Genomic DNA, 19,699 nt, shown 5'->3' with positions numbered 1-19,699 from the left:
TTTCTGTGCCCTGACCGAATCTTCACTTCTCCAAGGTGCCTTTTGCCTATTGTTAACCATTTTAACCTTGACAGGAGCAATAGTATCCAAAACATTTAAGACCCTTGATGTGTAAGAGTCCAACAGATTATCAACATTAGAACATGGGGCATTTTCAAATCTGATCATCTCCATAAACTGTGTCCTTGTTGTATCATTTATGTGTCTTCTTTGAATAACTCCAGGCCCAACCACTGGTTTAGGTGTAACACACAGGTCAAAGAAGACACAAAAATGATCAGATAAAGCAACATCAACAACATTCACATTTGATATATTAACACCTTTTGTAATAACTAGATCTAGAGTGTGGCCTTTGTTGTGAGTCGCCTCACTCACGTGCTGAGTTAAATCAAACATTTCAAGGACAGCACTGAGTTCTTTTGCATGCCTGTCGTTGGTCACATCCACATGCACATTAAAATCACCTGAAATTACTAAACAATCAAAATCAATGCATATAAATGAAAGTAATTGAGTAAAATAAAACAGTTCTGTGATGGTTTGTAAATAGCCATATAAAGTATGGAAGATTGTTTTATCTCCATTTTGAATGACACATACTCAAACGATGGAAAAACCCCAAATGACAATTTTTGTAGGAGTAAATTGTCCCTGAAAATTGCGCAAACACCCCCACCCCTCTGGTTTTGGCGTGTTTCAGACACAAAATTGAAGTGAGATGGACTACACTCAATCAAAACTGCATTTCCAGTGTTTTTGTCTAGCCATGTTTCAGTTAAAAACATAAAATCTAGATTATAAGAGGAAATAAAACTATTTATTAAAAAGGACTTTTTTAACGATCTGACATTGAGTACAGCATGTTTGAGATTTATCTGTGTTTGAGTGGGTGGAATCTTTTTGCAGGGGATATGGATTAGATTTCTTTGATTGGACGGTCTGACTGTCCCTCTCTTATCTAATCTATGTTGTTTGACAGTAGTAATTGTCTCGTAAGATCATACTCCCTCTATGGACCTCTGGTTAGTTTTGAGTTTGCTATGTATGGTAGCAACGCAGAGGCCCCTAATGTCCTAGACAGCAGCAGTGAAGCTGCTGGAGATAACAGCTGTGGGCGCCGGTGATGGGGGCCGAGCTGGGGAGACCTCGGTTTGTGAAAAAGGCGGAGGTGGGAGAGGGGCTTGATACTTCATTTGGGATGAAAGCCTCGGTCTCGCATAAAATGATTAAAAACCTGGGGCAAAGTAGAGTCTCCTACCTGTCTCCTGTGTGCAGGAAAAGGATCTCTTCAGCATTTACTCAGTGGTTGTCCCAAAGCTCTCAGTGAGGGTCGGTATCGGTGGCGCCATGACCAAGTGCTTGAGGCAGTTGCTGAGGCAGTCACTACAGATATCAGGGATCAAAGTTCCATCCTATGAAAAGCATCGTGTTCGTAAAGGCTGGAGAGCGGCCACAGCCACAACATCCAAGAAGTGGCCGGCTATCTAGCGCCCAAGACCTGGAAAAGCAGCTAAAGTTCCCAGGCCACATTACAGAAACCAAACTACGACCGGACCTGATGATGTTTTCCGATTCCACTAGACAAGTCATAATGTGGGAGCTGACAGTCCCTTGGGAGGAGAACATGGAGGATGCACACGCGAGAAAGCTGGCCAAGTATTCTGAACTGGTGGAGCAATGTAGGAGCAAAGGGTGGCGTGCACAGTGTGATCCAGTGGAAATAGGTTGCCTAGGATTTGCCGGACGCTCCATGAGTAAAGCTTTGCTTGGACTCGGGATGACTGGAGCAGCTAAGAAGAAAGCAATACACTCAATCACAGAAGCAGCGGAAAAAGCCACCAGGTGGCTTTGGTTAAAGAAGGCAAGCCCTTGGATTGGTGCTGCTGGGATGCAATCCGGGAATTGATCACTCCCGGATGGGTCACCTGGGTGAGGGGGTCTGATGTTGAAAGACCCGAAACCCCCAATGACCCCAGGAACATCACTGATGATGCATCCCAGTACATCCTTGAGATGTGTGTTCAAACCAAAATCACTTTATATGACTTTATGTCACTTTATACCACTTTATCACTTTATATCACTTTATACCATTTTATACCACTTTATCACTTTAACCACCATATGTAAATCCAATCCTGTTGTTCTATGTCAATTGTTGTCTACCATATTTTACCTCTTATTTTTATCTTATTTTAATATTCCTATGCATGCCCCTAAAGCTTTAAAGTTTAAAGTTTATAGCTTATTTTTATCTAAACTCTGTGTTGTATGTCGTTTGTTTAATGTTGCACGACCAAGACAAAATCCTAGTTTGGGAACCTGTTTGCAAACAATGGCAATAAAAACTATTCGGATTCGATACGAAGTGATATAAAATGACTAAGTGGCATAAAGTGATATAAAGTGATGTAAAGTGATATAAAGTGGTATAAAGTTATAAAGTGGCATAAAGTGATATAAAGTGGTATGAAGTTATAAAGGGGTATAAAGTGATGTCAAGTGATATAACGTGATATAAAGTGATATAAAGTGATATAAAGTGGTATAAAGTGTTACAAAGTGGTATAAAGTGATTTAAAGTGGTATGAATTGATATAAAGTGATATAAAGTGATATAAAGTGATACAAAGTGATATAAAGTGATATAAATTGATATGAAGTTATGAAGTGATATGAAGTGATATAAAGTGGTATGAAGTTATAAAGTGATATGAAGTGGTATAAAGTGATATAAAGTGATATAACGTGGTATAAAGTGATATAAAGTGACATAAAGTGATATAAAGTGATGAAGTGATATAAAGTGATAAAGTGAAATGAAGTGATATAAAGTTATAAACTGGTAAAAAGTGATATAAAGTGATATGAAGTGATATAAAGTGATATAAAGTGATATAAAGTGATAAAGTGGTATAAAGTGATATGAAGTGAAATAAAGTGATGTAACGTGGTATAAAGTTATATGAAGTGACATGAAGTGATATAAAGTGATAAAGTGGTATAAAGTGATATAAAGTGATATAGCATGGTATAAAATGATATAAAGTGATATGAAGTGATATAACGTGATATAAAGTGATAAAGTGGTATAAAGTGATATAAAGTGATATAACGTGGTATAAAGTGGTATAAAGTGATATAATGTGGTATAAAGTGATATACAGTGATATAAATTGATGTAAATTGATATAAAGTGATATAAAGTGATATAAAGTGATATAAATTGATATAGCGTGGTATAAAGTGATATAATGTGGTATGAAGTGATATAAAGTGACATAACGTGGTACAAAGTGATATAAAGTGATAAAGTGATATAAAGTGATATAAAGTGATATAAAGTGATAAGAGGTGCAGTGGATCTAAGTGTGGACAAACCACATAGTGCAATAGAGCAGATTACAGTCTGTCTTGAGTTATTAGGTCTTTATGGTTCATGAGTCTGACGGCTGTGGGAAAAAACTGTTCAAGTGGCGGATCTATGGGTCTGGATGGACAGTAGCCTCCTGCCTGAGGGGAGGGGGGTGAATAGTCCTTGTCCAGGGTGAGACGGGTCAGCAGTGATCCGACCCACACGCCTCCGTGTCCTGGAGGTGAACAGGACTTGGAGAGATGGAGCTCACATTCAACCACCTTCTCAGCAGATGGACCACATGGTGATGGAGGAGGTGAGGATGGACCACACGGTGATGGAGGAGGTGAGGATGGACCACACAGTGATGGAGGAGGAGAGGATTGACTCGATGATGGCCATGTAGAACTGCACCAGCATCTTGGTCGGCAGCTCTCTCTTAGCTCTACAGAGGTTAATACAATACAGTATACAGTATAACTTAACTTAAGTTTCCGCAGCTGCCGTAGGAAGAACATCCTCTGCTGGGCCTTCTTGATGAGGGAGCTGATGGTTGGCTCCCATTGGAGGTCCTGGGTGGGAGAGTCTGTTAGGGCGAGGGGGGATGATGGGGCTGTGTCTTTCCTGAAGTCCACGATCATCTCCAGTGTCTTCTGGGCGTTCGGCTCCAGGTTGTTGACGCCAGCCGGTCCACCGCTCTCCTGGAGGAGACTCATCACCGTCCGAGATGAGCCCGATGAGGGAGGTGTCGTCCTGGTGACGGAAGGTGCAGCAGTTTGTGTACAGGGAGAAGAACCAGGGGGAAAGTACACAGCCCTGAGGAGTTCCGCACGTGCTGTCTCCGGTCCGTCAGGAAGTCAGTGATCCACCTGCAGAGGGAGTCGGGCTGAGCTGGTAGAGCTTGTCTCGTAGCAGTCCAGGGAGGATGGTGTTGAAGGCAGAGCTGAAGTCCACAAACAGGATCCTGGCGGAGGTTGCAGGCCGTGGGAAATGTGTGGGAATCTCAAATAGTCGTCAAAAAGATGCATTCAGGGACATTGTTTGGGGTGGGGAATAATATGTTCTTTTGGAAAAAAAATAGCAACAATTCATAATTCTGATTATGAGACGGATCTGCTGCCAGAAAATGGGCAGTAAAAGAACAAATATATTTTTTCACTTCATGTTTGGAAATAAATGACGTACAAACTCCATTTGTTTACGATGTTGTGACGTCACGAAACGTCATTGGTTTTAGGGACAAAGTTTTATCGTTTTTTACATGAAACTTCTGTACAGAAATAAAGCCTGATGTTTGTATTTCCTGTTTATGGGACACATTTTCCCAGAGGAAAGGTTTTTTTAAATATAATTTTTAATATCATTGAAATTATTTTTTTTATACACACTGTTAGAAAACATCCTAAAATGTGCAAATGGTTAATTTATGTATTTATGTGGTTTAGTTTTTACACAATAACCACCAAAAAGCAGAAAGTGTCTGACTTTACAGACGATCTGAAACGTGTCATCCCGCCCTTGTCCAGCAGAGGCCGCTGCTCTCTGGTTCAGCGCGGCCTGGGCGGAAGTCACATCTTTTTTGTTTGTTTGTTTTGTTTTTTACACATTTGTGCGGAGTTGGAGCGTGGATGTTTTATAATCTGGAGTGACTGCGCGCGCCCGGGGGTGAGAGACGAAGAAAAACAAATACCGTAAAATAACGCGAGAAACAGCGGTAAAAGTCACCCGTGTGTCGCACGCGGAGGCAGCTGTGATGCTAGCGGTGCTCAGGGCTAACGCTAACTCCGCTCTGCTGCGACATTAATCACACTTTTGGGCTGAAACTGAAGCGAGAATGAACCATATAAGGTAAACTAGTTTCATAAAAGGCCAATGTTACACTCGCATTTCCTCTTTTGTGTTCATACATTTGTTGTAGATGTGGAGGATCATAAGGAGGTCTCGCTCCTTTAGGCAATAAGAAAGAATGTTTGGGAAAACTTGTGCAAATAAAACTTCCAAACTTGAGCTGTAGATACTGACATAAACATGAGGGGAAGTATATAGTTTTATTGAATGTTTTCACATCAAAGTCAGGCATGTAGCTCCGAGTAGAGAGGGCCAACATTGTCGATATTTTCTGTGAACAAGTCATGATAGAGCCTGGTTAAATTTGTGCAGAGAAAACTTCCTTTGAATCTGTTGAATCTGCGAGCCGACTGTTGTATTTGCCCTCTGGCATGAACTTATTATTGTAGAATAACCACACCGGTATAACTTCAGGTCTGTTTACTTGGCCATATTGGATCTCATGCATGTATACAAAGTCTCGCGGGACTTACAATACTTCCACATATTACCTTGTTACAGCGTCTCTAGCGCTAGGATGTTACACCGACTATTGACTCTCAAAGGCCGGACCAACCAGAGCTTTAGGTGTGGAGCAGGAATAATGATCTGGAAAGAGGAGGAGGAGGAGGGGGGGCAGCAGCAGAGGTTTCATCCACAGAGGTGAGGGGGGGCTCCTTTGGGGAGGGGCTTTCCACACAGAGCTATAAAAGCCCCCAGTGACTTCCAGCTGGACTCTGGACCTGTGTGTGACCCTGTCTGTGGGAGCTGGGGAAACATAGACTGGACTTTCTTCTGCAGCTCCAGCGCTCGATTTAAGCTTCACCTTTTTATTACTGATGTACAAAAACCAGCGTGGTTAAAACTATGATACACAGCCCAGCATTGTCTCACGGATCATTGCACTTTTTAGAAAAAGAAAAACTCTTTGGAGCCAGGCTTTTCAGCAGTTTAAACAAGGAGCAAAACTACAGGAATCCTGTTTCCAAAGTGTCTTTTGGAGTTTGTTGCTGATTCACAGTGAGCTGATGGGGGAGGGGTGATGTGTGAATGAGAACAGAGGGAGGGGGAGGGTCACACCAGGTCAAACTACATTTAGTGTTTTACAGAATAATGTGAGTGACACAACACTAACTCCTGTTTCTGTCTGCAGAGAAATGGACCCAGCTCAGCCTCTGCAGACTCCCCGCACACAGGGAAAGACATACAGCTGTGAGCAGTGTGGGAAAGGATTTACTACATCACGTGGTCTAAAACGTCACATGAGAATCCACACTGGAGAGAGGCCATACAGCTGTGAGCAGTGTGAGAAGACCTTTAGTCGATCATCCAGCCTCAAAAACCACGTGAGAATCCACACTGGAGAGAGGCCATACAGCTGTGAGCAGTGTGAGAAGACCTTTACTCTGTCATCCAGCCTCAAAAACCACGTGAGAATCCACACTACAGAGAAGCCATACAGCTGTGAGCAGTGTGAGAAGACCTTTACTAAGTCATCCAACTTAAAAAAACACATGAGGATCCACACTGGAGAAAAGCCCTTTGAGTGTGGCCTGTGTGGACATGTGTTTACTGAGTCTGCACATCTTAAAAGACACATGAGGATCCACACTGGAGAGAGGCCATACAGCTGTGAGCAGTGTGACAAGACCTTTAGTCAGTCATCCAACCTCAAAGACCACATGAAGATACATGCTGGGGAAAAGGAATACAGCTGTGATGAGTGTGGGAAGTCATTTAATCAGCTCTCAGTTCTCAGGCGACACAAGAGAGTCCATGATGGACTAAAGCCGTACGAGTGTGAGCAGTGTGGGAAAAGATTCAGCCAGTCACAGCATCTTGAATATCACATGAAAATCCACACTGGAGAGAGGCCATACAGCTGTGAGCAGTGTGAGAAGACCTTTACTCTGTCATCAAGCCTCAAAACACACATGAGGATCCACACTGAAGAGAAGCCATTCAGCTGTGAGCAGTGTGAGAAGACCTTTACTCAGTCATCTAACCTAAAAACACACATGAGGATCCACACTGGAGAAAAGCCATTCAGCTGTGAGCAGTGTGAGAAGACCTTTACTCAGTCATCTAACCTAAAAACACACATGAGGATCCACACTGAAGAGAAGCCATTCAGCTGTGAGCAGTGTGAGAAGACCTTTACTCTGTCATCTAACCTAAAAACACACATGAGGATCCACACTGAAGAGAAGCCATTCAGCTGTGAGCAGTGTGAGAAGACCTTTACTCAGTCATCTAACCTAAAAACACACATGAGGATCCACACTGGAGAAAAGCCCTTTGAGTGTGGCCTGTGTGGACATGTGTTTACTGAGTCTGCAAGTCTTAAAAGACACATGAGGATCCACACTGGAGAGAGGCCATACAGCTGTGAGCAGTGTGACAAGACCTTTGCTCTGTCATCCAGCCTTAAAAATCACATGGACCTACATACTGGGGAAAAGGAATACAGCTGTGATGAGTGTGGGAAGTCATTTAATCAACTCGCAGGTCTTACATCTCACAAGAGAGTCCATGATGGACTAAAACCGTACGAGTGTGAGCAGTGTGGGAAAACATTCAGTCAGTCACAGCATCTTGAATATCACATGAGGATCCACACTGGAGAGAGGCCATTCAGCTGTGAGCAGTGTGAGAAGACCTTTACTCAGTCATCTAACCTAAAAACACACATGAGGATCCACACTGGAGAAAAGCCCTTTGAGTGTGGCCTGTGTGGACATGTGTTTACTGAGTCTGCAAGTCTTAAAAGACACATGAGGATCCACACTGGAGAGAGACCATACAGCTGTGAGCAGTGTGACAAGACCTTTGCTCTGTCATCCAGCCTTAAAAATCACATGGACCTACATACTGGGGAAAAGGAATACAGCTGTGATGAGTGTGGGAAGTCATTTAATCAACTCGCAGGTCTTACATCTCACAAGGGAGTCCATGATGGACTAAAACCGTACGAGTGTGAGCAGTGTGGGAAAACATTCAATCAGTCACAGCATCTTGAATATCACATGAGGATCCACACTGGAGAGAGGCCATACAGATGTGAGCAGTGTGAGAAGACCTTTACTCAGTCATCCAACCTAAAAGACCACATGAAGAGGATCCACACTGGAGGGGAACAGCTGTGATGAGTTTGTTTCAGATCTTTTCAGATCAAATGTGCTTCATGACATGTCTGTGTCGTTCACAGAAACTTATGTTTTACAAATACTGATGCTGATGTTTTTAAGGGAGGTCATAGAATGTAAATCTTCATCTAAATCTTACTTATTTGACATAATTTAGGTCAGGTCAAGAAGGTTCGGGCTGCAGGTGTGAAAGTTCTCTGAATATACGGGTCATTCATGACGTGCCTGTTTTTATACGAGTGTTAAATTTATGTTAAAAATAATTTGTTCTTTTCAATACATTAATCACTTTATTCTACAAAACCGATTTTGTTTAAACACATTTTCATGACATTTTAATAATATATATTTTGAATGTTTTCACACCTCAAACCCCTGAAATGTCAGGTGGTGCAGCCGTCCGAGCAAACGATTAGACTAATAAAGCTTCTGAAAATGGTATTTTCAGGGTAACAAATGAAAAATAAAACATCAGGGCATAATTGTGTATTAATTATCTTTCAAATAAGCCTCATTTGTGAATATTAATAGTTATAAAGGTTTTGAGAAAACTAAAAACCTTTTGTCCGACAATTTGTAATGTTAAAATATCAGCGCGGCACAACCGTAAGAACAGGGCTTTTATTTTGAAATAAAGAAACAAGTGTCTTTATGTCTGAGTGAAAAGACACTTATAAGAAAAAGTACTGTTAACATTCTCACCAGACAAAACAAAGTCTCAGCTTGTGCACGTCGTAACTAAAGTGAAAGTGTTTTTGTGTTTTTTGTTCTTTTATTCCACTCTGTGGGTTTGATGGTGGTGCGAGCGCTTCACCAACTGTTTGATTATTGTTTGTATCTGACTGTATATGAGGTTTTTCACAAACGTCTCTGTTAATGTAATCAATCATGCACTTACAAATGACAGAGTAGGAACTAAAGATTGGTTTTGACTTTGAAAAAATAAAAAGTACAGATGCCTCATTACAATTTTACTGGAGCAGAAATACGGTCAAATATGATTAATCTACTTCAAGAATAACAATATATTAGAAAAGTTACTGAAGTGCGTGTCTTTGTATGAAATGTATGATGTATGTATGGTTTGGGTATGATCTATGTCGGTATAGCCTGTATGTCCTATTATGTTTTAGTTAAAAAATCAAATAAACTGAATATAAACTGGGAAAAAAACGTCTGAATGAAAAGGTTTGAAAATGTATTTCAAGAATTGAGAAAAAAGAGTTTTTCTCCTCCACTTTGGGTGTCAGGTGGTACAACCTGTAAATATCAGAAAAAAATATATTATACTTTTTTAATATTTGTTTTAAAAGTAAATGTATGCCCATGCTAACAAATGCTAAAGCTAATATAAGAGTCCACAATAAAAGCCAAATTCATTTTAAATTAGCTCAAAATATGTCAAATGACCATAAACAATGATAGAGACGCAGTGATCCAATACTGGGAGAAGTATCAGAAGAATCAAAATACCGCCTCTGTCAGTTACAAGTCACAGACAGAGGCGGACTGGGACTGAAAAACGGCCCTGGACTCTGACCATTCTGGCCCAAGTGAGTGTAAATGCAGCACTTCCACACAGACATATTTGAACATCTTACCGTGGTCATCCCGCCTTTGCTCTGCCCAATCCCATCAGACCTGGGAAGCTCAGCAGGAAGGGCCTGGTCGGTGCTTGGATGGAAGACCGTTTGGGAAACACCAGGAAGCCTAGTGAATGTAGTGAGTGGTCAGATGGCGCAGACTGGTTGCCTCGCTTCAGTCTACCCCAGGGCAGCTGTGGCTACAATAGTAGCTTACTACCACCAAGTATGGAGTGAATGAATAATGCGATGTAAAGCGTCTTTGGGTGTCCAGAAAAGCGCTATATAAAACCAATGCATTATTATTATTATTATTATTATTATTATTATTATTATTATTATTATTATTATTATTATTATTATTATTATTATTATTATTATTATTATTATTATTATTACCTCCCGTCTTAACCGAGTGCCTTTTCTTTCTTTACCCAAATCTAAAAGTGCCTTGAAAAAAATGGGCAAAACAGCACCATGAAGATTTAAAAATGCGACAAAAAGTGACAAAAACACGCCGAAAACGCTTAAAAAGATCCGATTAGTTTTAGTGGTCTTAGCTTTCAAATGAGGCGTCAAACTCCCGTCGAGGAGCTTTAAACGCCTGGACTGCTCTCCGCTCTTCCGGGGGTGGGTCTGGTCCAGCCATGTTCTCTCCCCTGGGGGGTCCTGGAACGCCACACGAAAGAGAGACAGGGCGTGTCTCCAACGGCGGTAAATGACCAAAAACACAGTGGGTGAGTTTCGTAATTCCGTCTCGAATATTAAAGCAAAACCGCTAATTACACCTGATCAACGGCAGACGCCCGCCCTTCACTGATTGGTTGACGCCACTTCCTGTTTGCCGCGTCACTGGTGCAGTAACTGTGATGATGTTCCCAACTGTCACTCGACTTCCAGTTTTTGTTTCTTAACTGTCATTCCCTTCTTAAACCAACACTGTCTCGCTGTTGTTGCTCCTACTGGTCCAGCACCTGGTGGCCTTTTCCCGCCTCAATGATCAGTGGACTGAACTCCAGTGGACTCGGGCTCACGAAGCTGAGCAGGTCCAGCAACTCAGCCACCGATCGATTCCACAGGCACTTCTTCAGGGTCTTCACGTCCCCATGAAGGCACTTCTTCAGGGTCTTCACATCCCCATGAAGGCACTTCTTCAGGGTCTTCACGTCCCCATCAAGGCACTTCTTCAGGGTCTTCACGTCCCCATCAAGGCACTTCTTCAGGATCTTCACCTCCTCATGAAGGCACTTCTTCAGGATCTTCACGTCCCCATGAAGGCACTTCTTCAGGATCTTCACCTCCTCATGAAGGCACTTCTTCAGGGTCTTCACGTCCCCATGAAGGCACTTCTTCAGGATCTTCACCTCCTCATGAAGGCACTTCTTCAGGGTCTTCACGTCCCCATGAAGGCACTTCTTCAGGATCTTCACGTCCCCATGAAGGCACTTTTTCAGGGTCTTCACGTCCCCATGAAGGCACTTCTTCAGGGTCTTCACGAAGGCCAATGTGCTCGCCTAAAAGGCTCGGATCCACAAAGTCCATCGAACTCAAAGTGAGCACTCGACAAATTTAACTGTAAAGATTTGCACTTTTAACAAGAGCAAGACTCAGAACAAATTAGACACACGGGCTTCGTTTCAGACGCTGCAGGCTCTCCTCAGGTTCTCCACAGGTTCTCCTCAGCCTCTCCTCAGGTTCTCCTCAGCCTCTCCTCAGCCTCTCCTCAGGTTCTCCTCAGGTTCTCCTCCTCAGAGCGATGCAGTTCATCTTCACACTCCGCTCTGGTTCTTTCAGTCTTTGGTTTGAAGTTTGGACATATTCAAACTCAAAAACTACGACCACAGTGATGTGACAGATGTTGATTCACACATCTGTTGCTCTTGTCAATAACTGCCACGACATCCACCTTTAGGAGAACGATGGGCTTCAGAAGCGCCGCCGCGGTTTTGTGTCTCTGTGGTGCAGGTTCAGGGGTTTACCCGCGATGAGGCCGAAGGGGCAGAAAATACAAAACATACCAGGCCACACAGAGAAACTCATGGGTTTTTAGCCTCACACGGCGTCAAACGGCTTTTTAACACTTTCTGTCCACGTTTGTAAAATGTGTTTTTTAAATCTTATTCTTTGATCGAGGCTCTGAGTTGTTTTCTTTAATAACAGGGAGAATGGACTCCCTGTTATTAAAGGGAGTTCATTCCATTCCCCGCAGTTGGAATTATATTCATAATTATATGAATAACTCCAACTGCGCCGTATGTCCGCGGGTTTTTCAGATATTTTGGGCTGGGTTTGGATGCCCAGACCTGGCAACCCTGGTCTAAGCAAACACAAACACACACACTTGTGGCTTGTAAGTAAGTTTATTTATAAAACACCTTTCCCAGACATCAAGGTCACAAAGTGCTTCACATAATGACAACACAAAGTACACAAGTACATTTACAGTCACAAAAACATGGTCATAAAACAACCCTAATGTCCTGGGATTAAACACTTTCTGAAACAGAGTTCCAGAATGTGACATCATATCGCTAAGCATTATGGGATTATTATTGTTCACATTAAAACACTTGGACACCACAGTGAGGGAGATGTTTCTACATCATTAGGGCTGTTATGGGAGGAAAGCACATTTATAGACTTGTCTCCAGTTTGTGCTGATTTTAAAGTGATTCACTTCATTTGTTCCACTAAAACTCTAATAAAAATATAAACAATTGTTTGAGTAAATCTTCAGTAAAATTAAAAACATTTTCATTCAAAGACTAGAATTAAAACTAAACTAAAATGTTTGAAAATGAAAAGTCCACTGACGTCTTTTTCACAATAGAAGAACAAAACGATACAAAACTGATTGAATTTTTTTTCAACCAATATTTCATTCTAATAAAGACAAAGTTTTATAATGAAGAAAAACTGAAACTGAAAAACCCAATGAAAAAACAACAAAAAAGTTAAAGAAACGATATAAAAATGACTTCATCATTTAACACAACAAAATTCATATTTCCTTTTCCTTTTTGGGCTTGTAGCATTTCCACTGCGCACACGCAACACTCTGGTCCTGCACTTCTGAAGGTCAGACTAAGATGATCACATATTTGTGACAAAATCTTTTCTCACATCAGTAAGATTTAGATGAAGATTTACATTCTATGACCTCCCTTAAAAACATCAGCATCAGTATTTGTAAAACATAAGTCTCTGTGAACGACACAGACATGTTCATGTCATGAAGCACATTTGATCTGAAAAGATCTGAAACAAACTCATCACAGCTGTTCCTCTCCAGTGTGGATCCTCATCATGTGGTCTTTAAGGTTGGATGACATAGTAAAGGTCTTCTCACACTGCTCACATCTGTATGGCCTCTCTCCAGTGTGGATCTTCATGTGACGTTCGAGAACAAACAACCGACTGAATGTTTTCCCACACTGCTCACACTTGTGCGGCTTTAGTCCATCATGGACTCTCTTGTGAGATGTAAGACCTGAGAGTTGATTAAATGACTTCCCACACTCATCACAGCTGTATTCCTTTTCCCCAGTATGTAGGTCCATGTGTGTTTTGAGGCTGGATGACAGAGCAAAGGTCTTGTCACACTGCTCACAGCTGTATGGCCTCTCTCCAGTGTGGATCCTCATGTGTCTTTTAAGACCTACAGACTCAGTAAACACATGTCCACACAGGCCACACTCAAAGGGCTTTTCTCCAGTGTGGATCCTCGTGTGGTTTTTTAGATTGGATGACTGAGTAAAGGTCTTCTCACACTGCTCACAGCTGTATAGCCTCTCTCCAGTGTGGACACTCATGTGTGTTTGTCTTGATCATACTGATGAATCGGTCACCAAATCCAAAGGTTTTTAATGTTTTTAACATAAATGTATGACTGACTGTATCGAATGCTTTATAAAAATCAATAAATAAAACAAGGCTGTCCTCGGCAATATGTTCATTATAATCCAACAAATCCAATATGAGTCTCACGTTGTTGATAATGTATCTTCCTGGCATAAATCCTGACTGTTCTTCATCAATTATAAGTCTTTTTGCAAAAATTGACGCAAGTATTTTTGCATCATTATTCAGTAGGGTAATCGGCCTCCAATTTTCAATGCTCAGTTTGTCTTTTTTTGGTTTAGGGATTACTTTTAGAAGACCTTGTTGTAGTGTTGGTGGTAGATTACCTGCTGTTATAGCTTCCTCAAAAACGTGGACCAGAAATGGAGCAAGGGAGTCTTTGAAATATTTACATTATATATAACATTTATATTTATATATAATATTTAAAATAAATTAAAAAAAACATTCCTCTGGTCAAAATCACCGCCACATTTACTGCAGAAATTTACATTTAAATTCAAAAAATATAATTTCCAACATTTTAATGGTTAAATTTAATGCTATCAATTTATATCACGTTATGTCACTTTATACCACGTTATCACTTTATATCACTTGATGTCACTTTATGCCACGTTATCACTTCATATCACTATACCACTTTATCACTTTATATCACTTTATACCACTTAATGTCACATTATACCACGTTGTCACTTTATATCACTTCATGTCAATTTATATCACTTTATGTCAATTTATACCACATTATCACTTTATATAACTACACCACTTTATATCACTTTATGTCACTTTATGCCACGTTATCACTTCATAGCACTTCATATCGCTTTGTCACTTTGTCAATTTATACCACTTTATATCACTTTATATCACTTTATGCCACTTAGTCACTTTATATCACTTCGTATCACAATATATAAGATAAGATAAGATAAGATGGTACTTTATTGATCTCACAGATGGAGAAATTGCATTCGATGAGAGAGCATCCGGCAGCAGCACCCATTCAGTGCGCACCACTCACTTTCACTATCACTTTATCACTTTATATCACTTTATGTGACTTTATACCTCTTTATACAACTTTATACCACTTTATATCACTTTATGTCACTTTATATCCCTTTATGTCACTTGATAACTTCATATCACTTTATATCACTTTATGTCACTTTATATCACTTTATATCACTTTATGTCACTTGATCACTTCATATCACTTTATGTCACTTTATGTCACTTTATATCACTTTATATCACTTTATGTCACTTTATCACTTCATATCACTTTATGTCACTTTATGCCACGTTATCATTTCATATCACTTTATACCACTTTATACCACTTCATATCACTTTATATCACTTTATGTCACTTTATGCCACTTTATATCACTTAATCACTTTTCTACCACTTTATATCACTTTATAACTTTATATCACTTTATATCAATTTATACACCATATGTAAAACCAATCCTGTTGTTTTATGTCAATTGTTGTCTACCATATTTTACCTCTTATTTTTATCTTATTTATTTTAATACTCCTATTCATGCCCCTAAAGCCTTATAGTTTAAAGTTTATAGCTTATTTTTATCTAAACTCTGTGTTATATGTGTTTTGTGTTTAATGTTGCACGTCTCACCAAGAAAAAATCCTAGTTTGTGAACCTGTTTACAAACAATGGCAATAAAACTATTCTGATTCTGATTCTCTTCTGCACCGGCCTGTAGGAGCCTTACTTACTAAAGTAACAAATTTGGAATCGTATACAAGTGTCTGCCCTTGACAAATTGATCCCAAACGTCTTACCACAAAGTCTTTATACGTTGGTGAATGAGTTATTTTGCTTCAGATTTCCCTAAATTGACATTTATAGAAATATCCCCTGCGAGGGCACTTTTAGCCAGCTTGTCATCTCATTCCCTTTAACCCCCACATGTGAAGGGACCCAGCAGAACTGAACATGTATCCCCAAGAGCAGCAGATTTAACAGCAACATATAACTATCAATAAGTATCAATAACTATCAATAACTATCAATAAATATCAATAAGTATCAATAAGTAGATCTTGGCCATGGTGAAACCAGACTGCAGACTGTGCAGAGCAGCCACAGAAATCTGGTTGCTTTGATCCATCAGTAAAGATTTGAAGAATGGCACTTCTTCTTCTTCTTTGGTTTATTGGCAGGCGGTGACCAACAGCTTAGGTGTATAGCGCCACCTATTGTGTCTCGTTACTTCAGGTCACATTCTAGTTTTGTGAATGGTCGTGTGAAAAAGCTCTGTCCCTTTGAAAAAACCCATGGATGCTCTCTTACTTTTCTATCAGCTCTGTCCAACATCATGTGCCAGAAAATGACACAAATATCCCATGATTTCACAGCATTGAACTATATATTAATAAAATCATAAAATCTTTTTCTACATTTTAATGTGTCCCATAAGCAGAAAACAAATACATCATGGTTTATGTCTGTACATACGCCTCATATATAAACTAACTTTGGCCCCAAAACAAATTTCATTTTGTGACGTCACAACATCGTAAACTACGACAGCGTATTAAACACAGACCGTAAAATACTTTCAAAATGAATCGTCCATTTACGGGATTTCACAATATAGTGGCTAAAACCCACTGGTACAAAACTGATTCAAATTCTTTGAAAAACAATATTTTATTCTAAGAACGACAAAATTAAGGCGCTGAAAAAGCAACAAAAAAGTTGCAAAGACACAACAAAATGGAGGACAAAAAGTCATGAAAAAGTAACAAAAAAGTGTCAGAAACACAACCAATAAGTAACAAAAATGTGACAACCTTTGTAGGCCTTAGCTTTCAAATGAGGGGTCACACTGGTCTATTCATAGGCTGTAAACTCCAGTCAACAAGCTTCTAGATTTGTGTAATGAGGAACTGGAGAAAATGTTGTTGGTTCAGGTGGGGGTTAAGAGGTTAAAAAGTGTCAAATCAGTGAAAAGCTTTACATTCACTAAACACTAAAACATCAGCGAGTCTGAAACATGAGTTTCTGCAGCTGCAGTCTGGTTTCACCGTGGCCAAGATCTACTTCTTGATACTTATTGATACTTACTGATAGTTACTGATAGTTATATGTTGCTATTAAATCTGCAGCTCTTGGGGATACATGTTCAGTTCTGCTGGGTCCCTTCACATGTGGGGGTTGAAGGGAATGAGCTGACAAGCTGGCTAAAAGTGCCCTCGCAGGGGATATTTCTATAAATGTCAATTTAGGGAAATCTGAAGCAAAATCACTCATTCACCAACATATAAAGACTTTGTGGTAAGACGTTTGGGATCAATTTGTCAAGGGCAGACACTTGTATACGATTCCAAATACTGTTACTTTAGTAAGTAAGGCTCCTACAGGCCGGTGCAGAAGAGAATCAGAATCAGAATAGTTTTCTATTGCCATTGTTTGTAAACAGGTTCACAAAATAGGATTTTTTCTTGGTGAGACGTGCAACATTAAACACAAAACACATATAACACAGAGTTTAGATAAAAAAATAAGCTATAAACTTTAATCTACAGTGCCTTTCGAAATTATTCATACACCTTGAACTTTTGCACATTTTGTCATGTTTACAACCCTAAACATAAAGATTTTATTTTGATTTTTTTACTGAACGTTCACACACAAGTAACTGACAACTGTGAAGTGAAAGCAAAATGATACATGATTCTGTTATTTTTCAAAAAATAGAAAAGTGAAAAGTGGGGCTTTTCAGCTGCATTCGATTCTGTACCGCATCCTGCAATAATTCAAAAACTTCCATCATATGGAATCCGTGGAAATCTCTTTCGTTGGATTGTAAATTACCTCACCGACAGACAGCAGGCTGTCAAAATCAACAATATTCTGTCAGAAATGCGTTCTGTCCACTCAGGCGTGCCTCAAGGAAGCACTCTGGCTCCCACTCTGTTTGTGCTGTTCATGAATGATCTCTCACATCTGATTCCTGGTGAAATCCAATCATCAAGCAAGCCTGGGACTGTAAACGATTGTCTTCTTTATGCTGACGACACTACACTGTTTGTTGCATCCCAACAGCTCCCTCTAATGGTGGAGAAAGTAAATGAAGATCTCCTGGACATTGCAAAGTGGGCTGAAACGTGGGGTATGCAATTTAATCCAAGCAAAACCAAAGCAATGTTTCTCTCCAAAATGCAAAATGCAAACATCGACATCAAGTTCATGGGCTGTCCAGTCGAAATGGTTAATGAACATCTCCATCTAGGATTTTGGATTACAAGCAATCTCAAATTTGACAAACAAGTGGACTACGCCTGCCGAAAGGCGGCATCTCAAATGTTCCTCCTTCGTAGACTCTCCCTCGCTGTTAATGACAAGAATCTATTAACAAGACTGTGTAAATGTTATATTCTACCTCATTTTGAATATGCATCACCTGTCTGGGCCGCTTTGAATGTCACACAAACTAACCGCTTGGAAAATCTCCAACGCCGAGCCATTAGGATCATACTACACTACTCCTAGACGCAACCAGGTACAGATGGGGACTATGAAGAACTCAAACTGGCTCCTTTAAATAACAGGAGAAACTTTGCAGTTATGTGCTATGGCTACAAGCTATTACGAGGATCACTTCCAAAGGCTCTCCAGTCCCTATGTCCAACTATTAAAAGAACTCCTGTTGAAACACGGAATAAAACACTTGTCCATCTGGGCATCGAGTTCCCCACGAGTCGAGCACTGGACCGATCTCCATTTCTATTCGCAACAAAGCTACTAAACAAAATTCCAGAACTGTGGGACTGTCCTACTTTGGACTGTTTTAAAAACAAATTATGGGACACTGATAAGAGGCTCATCTTTGATGTTATGTTTTAATATTCATGAACCAGCCGTCAATGCCTTTGGGCACGACGTTTCTACGTTAATGTTGTAATGAAAAAAAAAAAAAAAAAAAAAAAAAAAAATATTCATACAGCATTTTCTGGGTGCATTAAATTGCCTTTATAACATTCCTAATGACTCCAGAATGTTCACACCTTGGCCTAACGGTTAAATAGAGGCACCTGTGTGTAATCTACTCTCAGTATAATTTCAGCTGTTCTTTCAGGCCCTCAGAGCTGTGGTCGGAGTGTATTGGTCACTAAACATCATCATGAAGGTCCAGGAGCACCAGAGAGGTCAGGGATAAAGCTGTGGAGAAGTTTAAAGCAGCGTTAAGTTATACAAAGATTTCCCAAGATTTAAACATCTCCCGGAGCACTGTTCAATCCATCATTCAGAAATGGAAAGAGTAAAGCACCACTGCAGACTTACCAAGACGTGGCCGTCCACCTAAACTAACAGACCGAACAAGGAGAGCACTGGTAAGAAATATAACCGAGTGCCCCAGGATAACTCTGGAGGAGCTGTGAAGTCCTGCCGCTGAGCTGGGGGAATCTGTACATGGGACGACTATAAGTCGTATCTACACAAATCTGGCCTTCATGGACGAGTGGAAGAAGAAAGCCATTATTGAAAGGAGGCCATACGAAATCCCGTTTGAAGTTTGTAGAAGTCATATGGAGGACACAGCTCCATGTGGAAGAAGGAGCTTTGGTCAGATGAGACAAAAATGTAACTTTTTGGCCCAAATGCAAAACGTTATGTGTGGAGCAAACCTGACACTGTTCATGGTCCTGAGTGGACCATCCCCAGTGTCAAATATACGGGGGGGGGGGGGGGGGGGCATCATGCTGTGGGGCTGCTTTTCCTCAGCGGGGACTGGGGACATTGTAAGAATAGTTGGGAACATGGATGGAGCCACATATGGGGAAATTTTGGAGGAAAACCTGCTAGAGTCAGCAAGAGAACTGAGGCTGGGGCAGAGATTCACCTTCCAGCAGGACAATGACCCTAAACACAAAGCTAA

The 19,699-nt window shown here is 40.4% G+C and overlaps 1 protein-coding gene and 1 long non-coding RNA gene across 3 annotated transcripts in view; one reads left to right on the top strand and one right to left on the bottom strand.

The window, feature by feature from the left end:
• The window catches only part of LOC306965865, a 121,125-nt gene that overhangs the window by 98,378 nt on the left and 3,048 nt on the right, over window positions 1-19,699 (top strand). Inside the window, exon 2 of the long non-coding RNA XR_013793071.1 lies at window positions 3,358-3,662. This is a non-coding gene — a long non-coding RNA (uncharacterized lncRNA). The remainder of the gene's footprint in view (window positions 1-3,357; window positions 3,663-19,699) is intronic.
• mgat4c (mgat4 family member C) overlaps window positions 14,852-19,699 on the bottom strand; it is a 567,909-nt gene continuing 563,061 nt past the window's right edge. For both annotated transcript variants that reach the window (XM_079560422.1, XM_079560423.1), the window contains one exon: window positions 14,852-14,864. The gene's annotated coding sequence lies outside the window, so the exon portion shown is untranslated. The remainder of the gene's footprint in view (window positions 14,865-19,699) is intronic.

The sequence above is a fragment of the Gobius niger genome (genome assembly GCF_951799975.1).
Source record: "Gobius niger genome assembly, chromosome: 7".
NCBI classification, from domain to species: domain Eukaryota; kingdom Metazoa; phylum Chordata; class Actinopteri; order Gobiiformes; family Gobiidae; genus Gobius; species Gobius niger.
This window is presented reverse-complemented; position numbering and strand designations above follow the sequence as displayed.